This window comes from Lissotriton vulgaris, unplaced genomic scaffold (assembly GCF_964263255.1).
Source record: "Lissotriton vulgaris unplaced genomic scaffold, aLisVul1.2 SCAFFOLD_1321, whole genome shotgun sequence".
Lineage (NCBI taxonomy): Eukaryota > Metazoa > Chordata > Amphibia > Caudata > Salamandridae > Lissotriton > Lissotriton vulgaris.
The window spans coordinates 411,545-420,900 of record NW_028244778.1 but is presented as its reverse complement, the minus strand read 5'-3'; positions in this window follow the sequence as shown (position 1 = coordinate 420,900).

Sequence of the window (9,356 nt, the reverse complement as noted above, 5' to 3'; positions counted from 1 at the left end):
ATACAATAAATATGTTATATATCAGATATAAGAATATTCATTATAATGTATAAATGCATATGGGTCAAAAATTAGGTAATGTAATATATTAAATATGCTAAGAAAAATACATATAGGAATCAAAATTGGATTACACAGTATTATATAGTACATCATAATATAACATCCTATTAAAACAGTATAGTGTATTATTTAAAAATGTAATACATGTATATAAATTTAAGTACAATTTCAGTTCTCAGAATACATCTTGAAATTGAAAAAACAACCTTACTCTTATGATAGAAATGCAAGTAGTAAATGCATTGCTCATCTTATTTTAAATTAGATAGTACATTAACTGAATCCATATATATTAGTGTTGTGTCAGTCCTCATCTGAGGCAGGTTTAAGGGGAGAGCGGGATTTAATTCTGTGCTGAGCTTGCGAAAAAGTAGAGACAGTATGCAACGCTGAGGATTTGTCATCTTGAATACGAACAGATCTTTCCAGATCTCTTCCTATATGGCGCGGATTGCTAAAATTAAGTCTTCTGTTATTGAATGATTGCTGTGAAGAATCCAAGCTTGCATCAGTACAATCAGTTGAAGAGTCTAGGGTATCCATGTTTTGCAATCTCATTTGATCAAAAAACTGTTGCAAATCTACTGGATAATCGAAATCTCTAGGATCTCCATTTTTAGTAATACAAAAGTGAGCTGGCTCCGATAGACCATATTTGATGTCGAACTGTCGTAACTGAGGTCTAATAGTGAGGAACGCTTTGCGTCTCTTGTTAGTCTCTTTAGAGAAATCTGCAGCCATGTGGACGACTTAACCATTATATGAAAATGAAACTTGCAAGAGTGCTGCAGCTAGCAGATGCCTAGTTTGTTCATGCCTCCAGAAGCAAGCAATAAGTGGTCTCGGCCGAGCTGTATGATTGTTTCGTGGATGACCGATGCTGTGAGATCTTTGTATTTCTAATGGTGGATCAAAGGTAATATGAGTTAGTTTCGGAAGCACATCACAAAGGAATAGTCTAGCGGTTTGACCATCAATATTTTCTGGGAATCAAAAGAAGCAAATGTTATCCCTCCTACTACGAAAATCAACTAGCTTACTGTGAAGAAATAAAATCTCTCGGTCTTTGTTTTGCACTGCGCCCAGCCAACTTTCCACTGTTGTCAATCTCAAGACTAATTCTCAGTTTTTGCATGAAAACCTTCTATTTCTGAACTAATAGTTTTGGTTTCAGCTGCTAAGGATGATATGTTAGCATCCATGCCTTCTAGACATCAACTGACATTGGAAATTTCCTGTAAGATATGATTCAATGTATCACTTTGCTGAGAGATGTTGGTATTCTGAGGCGATTCTTTTGCAGAGGGAGCAGTTCCATTCCCAGTCATCTTGCTTGATTGTTTAAGAACTTCAGCAAATAGAAGTGGTGTGGAGGAGCTATTTCCATGTTTGTTGTATGACATTAAGATCAATCTCACAGCAGTGCACAGATACATACTTTATACCTCTATAGCACTTCTTCGGAATAACACCTCTGTTATGTGCTCTAAATTGTTGGGTTTATCTCAGTGACGATTAGTATCAGAGAGGATAAAACTACAGAAGATGCTATTGGCAAAAATCAAATCTGACTATTAAGTCAAACCATTTCGCTGCATATTGTATCCTTTTGTTTGTCACAAATACTAGCTAGCCTAAGAGGGTTGAAATAATGTATTAAACAGAGTATTATGTAAGATATGTTAAAAATTACATTGTACTAAGCGAATATACTCACATCACTTTATATGATACACATTAAACTGGAACTGTGACATAGGTCTGATGACCACTACTTTTATATTCATATTCATATAGGTTGATGTATTTTCCACAAAACTGCGTTTAGTAGTGAACATGTACATGTGAGGGATATTCCAAGGAATAAGTTAAACACCAAGGCTTTGGTTTCCGCATATAAGAAAATTGAAAGTTCGTGAACTATTACAAGAGTTATTTCATATTCTCCTCAACATATGGCCTCTCCAGGTGTACGTGTAAAGTTAAATTTAGGCAGGAAAATATAGCCACACATTTTTAATATTGTACTAGCCAGTTAAATCTGCCTCATTTTTGCTTTATTTTCATTACTGTGCACAATGAAAATTCGATTTTGACAGCAAATTATGACCACAAGTTTTTAATTGTGCAGTAGTCAGTTAAATCTGCCCCATTTTCGCTTTATTTTCATTACTGTGTAGGTTGAGAATTTAATTTTGACAGGAAAATATATCTGTACTGACGGAGCCACCCGGCCCGTCCACACACGCACACATGCACGCACACAGCCTGGGGGCGGGTCAAGCCCTGAGGTATAAATAAACGGGCACGAGACCGTCTCGTGGTCTTCGGCCCCTAACCTACAGCCAGGCATCCGTGTCATTTATTTGCACAGTGTATTGTAGACCCCACTGCGAGGCATAGGCGTCCCCTGCCCCAAGCAAACTCTACACTGGCGACGAGGCGGGTACCTTGCCCACGCCTCGCCCCCGTGGACGCGCTTGCGGTGTCCCGTGGTGTTCTGGGTGCCGCGCTCGCGCTGCCTGCGCTTGAACCTGAGGCAGCAGCCCGTACCCCTCGCGGGTGCACTCCAACCGAGTTTGGGAGGCCCGGACATACCTGGTTGCCTGCTTCCTCATCACGCCTGCACTGGCGCTCAGGTGAGCCCCCGCGGGGGACTGCGTCCGCTGCTTGCCGCACAGGACGATCCACGCGAGTGGCGCCCACACCTGAGTCCCAGCTCTGCCTCATTGACGGCCCGGCAACTCGCCCCTCCTGTGCCTGGGGAAGGGATCACGCGGCAGCGCACCCAGCGTCAACCGGAGGGACTGTTTCGGCCCTCGACGCTACCCCGCCTCTGCGGAGGCACGAATTTCTCCTGGTGTGAAGGGCGGTGCAGCTCCGGCGCTTCGGACACGCCGGCACAGAGGCCAAGGGGCCTGGTGGAGAGACAACACACGGCTGAGGCATGGTCAGCAAGCCCACAGCGACAGCAAGGGGTCCACCATACTGCCATCACAGCGACTAGCCAAGTGCCATCACCGAAGGCCTACGTCGGCGCGTAGCTCACACGCCACCATGTGCCAGGGATGAATCAACAGGCAAATGCAGGCAATGCAGCAGCTGACCCGGCCCTGCCAGCTCCGGCTTAACAGCCAGTAGTAACGTAAAATGTGCAGGCTCCTGCCCCGGTCGTCAACGCCAGGCCAATCCCGCCGGGACACGCCATGGCAGCCCGGCTCCCGCCATTCAGTGAGCTGTCAGACCCTCCCACGGCTGCCGCGCGATGGCGCCTCTGGTTAGGCCGGCTAGAACACTACTTCGTAGGGGTCAGAGAAACAGACGCAAAAGTCAAGCGCTCGTTACTCATGTGTTACGGAGGCGACGAGCTGTATGAACTATTGGAAACCCTACCGGACAGAGGGGACGACAACGACTACGCGGTCGCCATCACGCCGCTCAACCGCCACTTTGACCCCCGCGCAAACACGGATTATGAGTTGTTCATGTTGCGCCAGGCCCGCCAAGCGGAAGGCGAATCAATCGACGTCTTCTACGCGAGGCTTCGCAAACTGGCAACCTCCTGTGAGCTGCCGGATTGAACACTGGAAATCAGACCGCAGCTCATTCAAGGCTATCGGTCAGTTCAGCTGAGACGCCTCATCCTACGTCAACCCTGAATAAGCCTGGACGAGATTCTGGTGTTAGCGAGGTCGCACAAACTTTCGAATGCCCGAGCGGAAGCGATGCAGGCTGCATTGGACAGACCTACGATGCCGGCCAAACACGTGTCCGTTAAAGAGGAGCACGTCGACGTCGTCCGCAGAAGACCATTTCCGTCCGCCCAGAAAAGCCAGCAGCCAGCAGCCTCGCGCTCTGCAAGCGGGAACTGCGGAATAGACCACCCTCTAAATGGCCGGTGCTTTGCACGGGGGAAAACGTGCTCCAACTGTGGGAAAATTAATCATTTCGCGAAAGTGTGCCGCAGCAGCGGCAGTCGCCGTGCTGGACCGAGTGGAAGGAGCGTTAGCCAAGGAGTGCGCCAAATCTCACTCGAAGACCCCGGACCTTGCGGCGACACCCCACAAGCAGCATTCCGCATGGACGAGGATGAGGACGATGATGTATTCTTCGTCTCTTTCGTGGGTCGTGATGGATCGAGGAGACAACCCCCGCCAATGTGCTAAGTCCAGATTGAAGGCTCCACGGTACAAGCGTTGATTGACACGGGGGCGTCCGTGAACGTGATGGACAACTCACAGTATGAACAACTGTCCCCCCGCCCGCCGCTGGCACCCTCAAAAGCCAGAATATACACGTACGACAGTGATGATCCCTTGCCTCTACGAGGAGTAATCGATGTGATGATGTCGTGCAACGGCCAAAAGGTGAACACGAAGTTTCACGTGACCGGAGGCAAGTGAGGCACGCTCCTCAGCTGCCACACGGCGGAGGACCTCCGGCTTGTATTTTTCGCCAACCAAATACACGAACGGCATGCGGACGCCATGCTGAGTTAGTTCCCGGCGCTCTTCCAAGGACTAGGCCGCCTAAGAGGGAAGATGTTCAAGCTACATATCGACCACACTGTGAAGCCAACAGCATTGCGACACAGGAGGGTGCCCTTCCACCTGTGGCCGCAGGTGGAAGAGGAGCTGAAAAAGCTGGAGGACCTTGGGGTAATCAAAAAGTGTTGGGCCCTACGCCCTGGGTGTCGCCCCTTGTTGTGGCCCCCAAGCCCAAACAACCGGGTGCCATAAGACAAGATGGAGCGACATCTCACGCCAACTATGGACGATATAGTGGCAGATTTAAATGGAGCCCGGTGGTTCTCCAAACTGGATTTAAACGCAGGCTACCACCAGCTTGAGCTACACCCCAACAGCCGGAATATCACAACGTTTTCAACCCACGTCGGCCTCCGCAGGTACAAGCGCCTGAGTTTCGGCGTCTCCTCTGCCGCCGAAGTGTTCCAAAATGCAATCAGGGAGACGCTATTGGGGATTCCAGGGGTCATCAATTTAAGTGACGATATTCTGGTCTTTTCAAAGACGCTGGAAGAGCATCATGGACACCTTCGGGCCACACTTCGACGGCTAGCTGACCACGGGCTCACACTACACCGCGAGAAATGCTCGTTCTACAATGAGTCGGTGGAGTTCTTTGGGTACATATTCTCCTGCAACTGAGAGTGGACCCGAAGAAGGCTGATGCCATCCGGGCAGCGCCCAAGCCGACGTCTGCAACCGAAGTTCGCAGTTTCTTATGGATGGCCACGTATTGTGGCCGCTTCATCCCCAATCTGGCGTCCCTAGCAGAGCCCCTGCGCGCACTCACCAAATCGGGCCACCCTTGGATGTGGTCCGCGAAAGAGGACGAGGCATTCTCTGCCATAAAGGACGCCCTAATAGACGACAAGGTCATGGCATACTTCAGGCCACACAGACAGACGGAGGTCGTCGTAGATGCTAGCCCGGTAGGACTAGGGGCAGTGCTGATGCAGAAGACAGAAGACCAAGAATGGGTACCCACGGCCTCCGCCAGCCGAGCACTGACAGCGACGGAGATGCGCTATGCGCAGATAGAAAGGGAGGCGCTCGCCATAAAATGGGCATGTCAACACTTTCATTTGTACCTTTTCAGTCACGAGTTCAAGGTCGTCACGGACCACAAGCCACTGGTGCCGCTGTTCGGGGGTTGGCCAGGCTTGCGCCACCCCGGATTGAAAGGTGGGCCGTCCTGCTTCAAATTTACAGATTCTAAGTCATTTTCCGCCCAGGAGCAGACAACCCGGCGGACTTCCTGTCACGCCATCCGGGACACTCCTCCCTTGCATCAGAGCTGGAAGATATGGAAGAGGTGGAGGAGTTTGTCATGGTGCTATCGCAAGATGCCTGCCCCAAGGCCCTCACACTGGAAGAGATTGGGGCAGCCACGGACCGGGACGAATGTCTCCGTCGGGGAAGACCACGCTCGAGAATCGCAACTGGAAGCGCTTCCTGGATGGAGCTAGTGCGTTAACGCAGGAGGAGCAGACATTTCGCCAACAGAGGTGGCAGGCCCAAAGTGAGCTTTGCACGGTGTGGTCCTGCGTGGTGCCACCATTGTCATCCCCTCGAGCCTACAGTGGGAGGTGGTCCATCTTGCTCATCAAGGTCATCAGGGAGTGGCCAAGACGAAAGCTTGTTTGCGTGGCAAGGTGTGGTTCCCGGGCAGCGACGGTGCAGTGGAAGAGGAGATCCGCAACTGCCACTCGTGTGTCATCACATGCCAGGAGCCGGCGCCACACCCCGTCATCACGGAGGACCTTTGTGATATTCCATGGTCAAAGATAAGTATTGATTTTGGCTCATTTCCTGATGGAAGACAAGCCCTGGTGCTGATCGACTCATGCTCCAGATTCCCGGTGGTGGAGGTGATACCTTCCACTGCATTCAGCCACGTGAAACCAGCGTTGGATTGGACATTTGCCATGCTAGGTTTTCCTGATGAAATAAGGTCAGACAATGGGCCACCCTTTCAGGGCAGTGACTTCAGGGCATATCTAAGTAGGCGAGGAATAAACCATCGGAAGATCACGCCACAGTGGCCTCAAGCCAATGGCGAGGTCGAAAGGTTCATGGGGACAATGAACCGGGCATTGCAGATCGGCGTGGAACAGGGGGAAGCGCCAGAGGAGTGTCTGGTGCAGTTTCTGAGCTCCAACAGACAAACACTACACTGCACCACCAATTGTGCTCCGGCTCATGTCATGTTTCGGAGAGCACCACGCGACTGTATACCAACGAGCTCAGCGTGGCAGTCCCTGGAGCTGAACCACGAGGCAACCCAAGACAGAAGGCGACACACTAACGAAAGAGCAAGCCGAGCGCGAGGGGCCGGGTCGGGCCACCAGCGGTAGGAGACCATGTGGTACTGAAGACCCGCCACCGCAACTGGAAGTATCAGACGACGTTCGAACCCGAAGTGTGGGAGATCGTGAACATCCATGGCACAATGGTGTCAGCCTCCCACGGCACGAGAGCCGTGGCGAGGAATGTATTGTGGTTTAGGCGTGTCTCAGCAGAAGGGACCCCCAGGGGACCGACCCCGGAAGATATGGAGTGCTGTGATGAAGACCCAATTCTCCCCGAGACGCCGGCCGGCCAACAAGACCGGGAGCTGTCGCCGCCCAGGCCGGCAACAGAGCCAAGTGTCACCCAGGCCATTCCCGCACGAGACGCCGAAGAACGAATGAGAGAAGAAATGGCCGGAGGGCAGCGAAACCAAAGGTACCATCTCCGACCAAACCCGACCCCCAGTCAGAGACTCAAAGACTACGCATGGGGTCTCCATGCTGCTGAAACACACAAGTAGCCGGGACTGAATAACTGTGAGTTTGGAGGGATGTACTGACGGAGCCACCCGGCCCGTCCACACACGCACACACGCACGCACACAGCCTGGGGGCGGGTCAAGCCCTCAGGTATAAATAAACGGGCGCAAGACCGTCTTGTGGTCTTCGGCCCCTAACCTATAGCCAGGCATCCGTGTCATTTATTTGCACAGTGTATTGCAGGCCCACTACGAGGCATAGGCGTCCCCTGCCCGAGCAATCTCTACAATATCCACAAGTTGGTAATAGTGCAGTAGTCAGTTAAATCTGCCTAATTAATTTCTCATATCGTTGGAGAACTCCATAACAAAGTGTGCTCATTTCCCTCATACGGTGAAAGCGGGCTAAAGGGGTGGAGACAGTCAGCGGAGCCTCGCCCCCGTGCATGCGAGAACCGAGGATTCCTGAAATAGTGAATGCCGGCCGGCTGGCATTGCGCTCACCTTAGGGCATTGTCCAGACATCGTACAGCCCCAGCTTGCACACCTGACGACTCCGCAGCCCTCCGTAAAACAGGACACGTCCCAACGTTAGCCTTGGCAACTCAGGTAAACGTGCCGCTTTCATTAGAGGCTCCTCTGTGGCCAGCCGAGCGCCCCTATATCCATATCTGAAACCTTCCTGAGTCGTGCGAGAGGACTGTTTGTTCGAGGAGCTCCCATGCTCCCTTTGAGGACCTTTTTTGTCTTTTCTAACATCTTTATCCAGCTTGAACTTGCATTTTAAGGTGCTATCTCTCACTTTCATGTACATTGCAGCCATGCTTGGACACGTGTACTGTCTTGCACTATTTTATGATTTTTCTGTTGTGTGCCCTTACTTTGAACAGCATCAGTTTCTCCGGGAAAGCAACATTTAATTTTTCCATGAGTACTTCCAAGTCTCTCCCCCATATCCCAACCCAGGCAGTTTATGTTGCAACGGCTGCGCACCGCATTGTATTTACAATAGCTACTCTAACCCCTGCAAGCATTTTTGCTTCATCATTTCCAATTTTAACCTTTGGCTTTTAACACCCTGTGTTGGAGCTCTGCAAATTTGACCAGTTACACATATACATACGGCGGACTAAACTATCTGAGACTTTAAATACAATTTTACATTTAATAAAATAATAATATACATCATTTTACTAGCATATTATGGGTGCTTCCAGCATGCAGCTACACTTAAAACAAGTATAGAAACCCATTTCGGTTTTAATGCACATCCCAAGTTTATATATTTTATTGACACAAAGGGAATGCACTATTTGCTTTGAATTCAAGTAACCTGAAGAAATAAATTAAACAAGCAGTATTGAGATAAAAATACAGGGAGGATAAAATAATGGAAAGAAAAAATTACCGGCAAAGTAAAGTATTCACTCAACAACCCTAGAACTGAAGTGCACTTCTCTTTAGGTGGATGCATAGATAGGCAAAAGGCTGTCACTCACAGAGAGGCAACTAATGGCCGATGTGGGCTGACCCACTGCCCATGATATATGCTGTGGTGGGCGGATGCAAAATGCAAATGTCAGATGAGCAGGAACATTTATGAAAAAGGCTGACCCCAAGCCCTCTATGTATTTATTCATTTGTGCATTTTGTGTCATTTTTTTGGATAGCGCGGGTCTGGTGAGACAACTAATATAGTCTCAGGCTAGACCTAAAGCACAATGAAATGAAAGTAGAGACTATCCCCTCAACAGAGTCATGGAAGTAGACTATTTTTTAAAAGCAAATGTTTAGGTATGCACAAGAAAAATGCAATCATTCAAAATGTAGAAAGCCAATGGCTGAAGTGGGATTACCCACTGAGCCATGCTGTAGGCTCAGAAGCAACATCTGAATGATACTTAAGCTGACCAGTAGATGTTAATGGTTGCTCAAACACATTTTTATCCTTTGGTCAGACCTAAAAAGTTGTCTGAAATCAATTCATGCGGTAGGCTGTC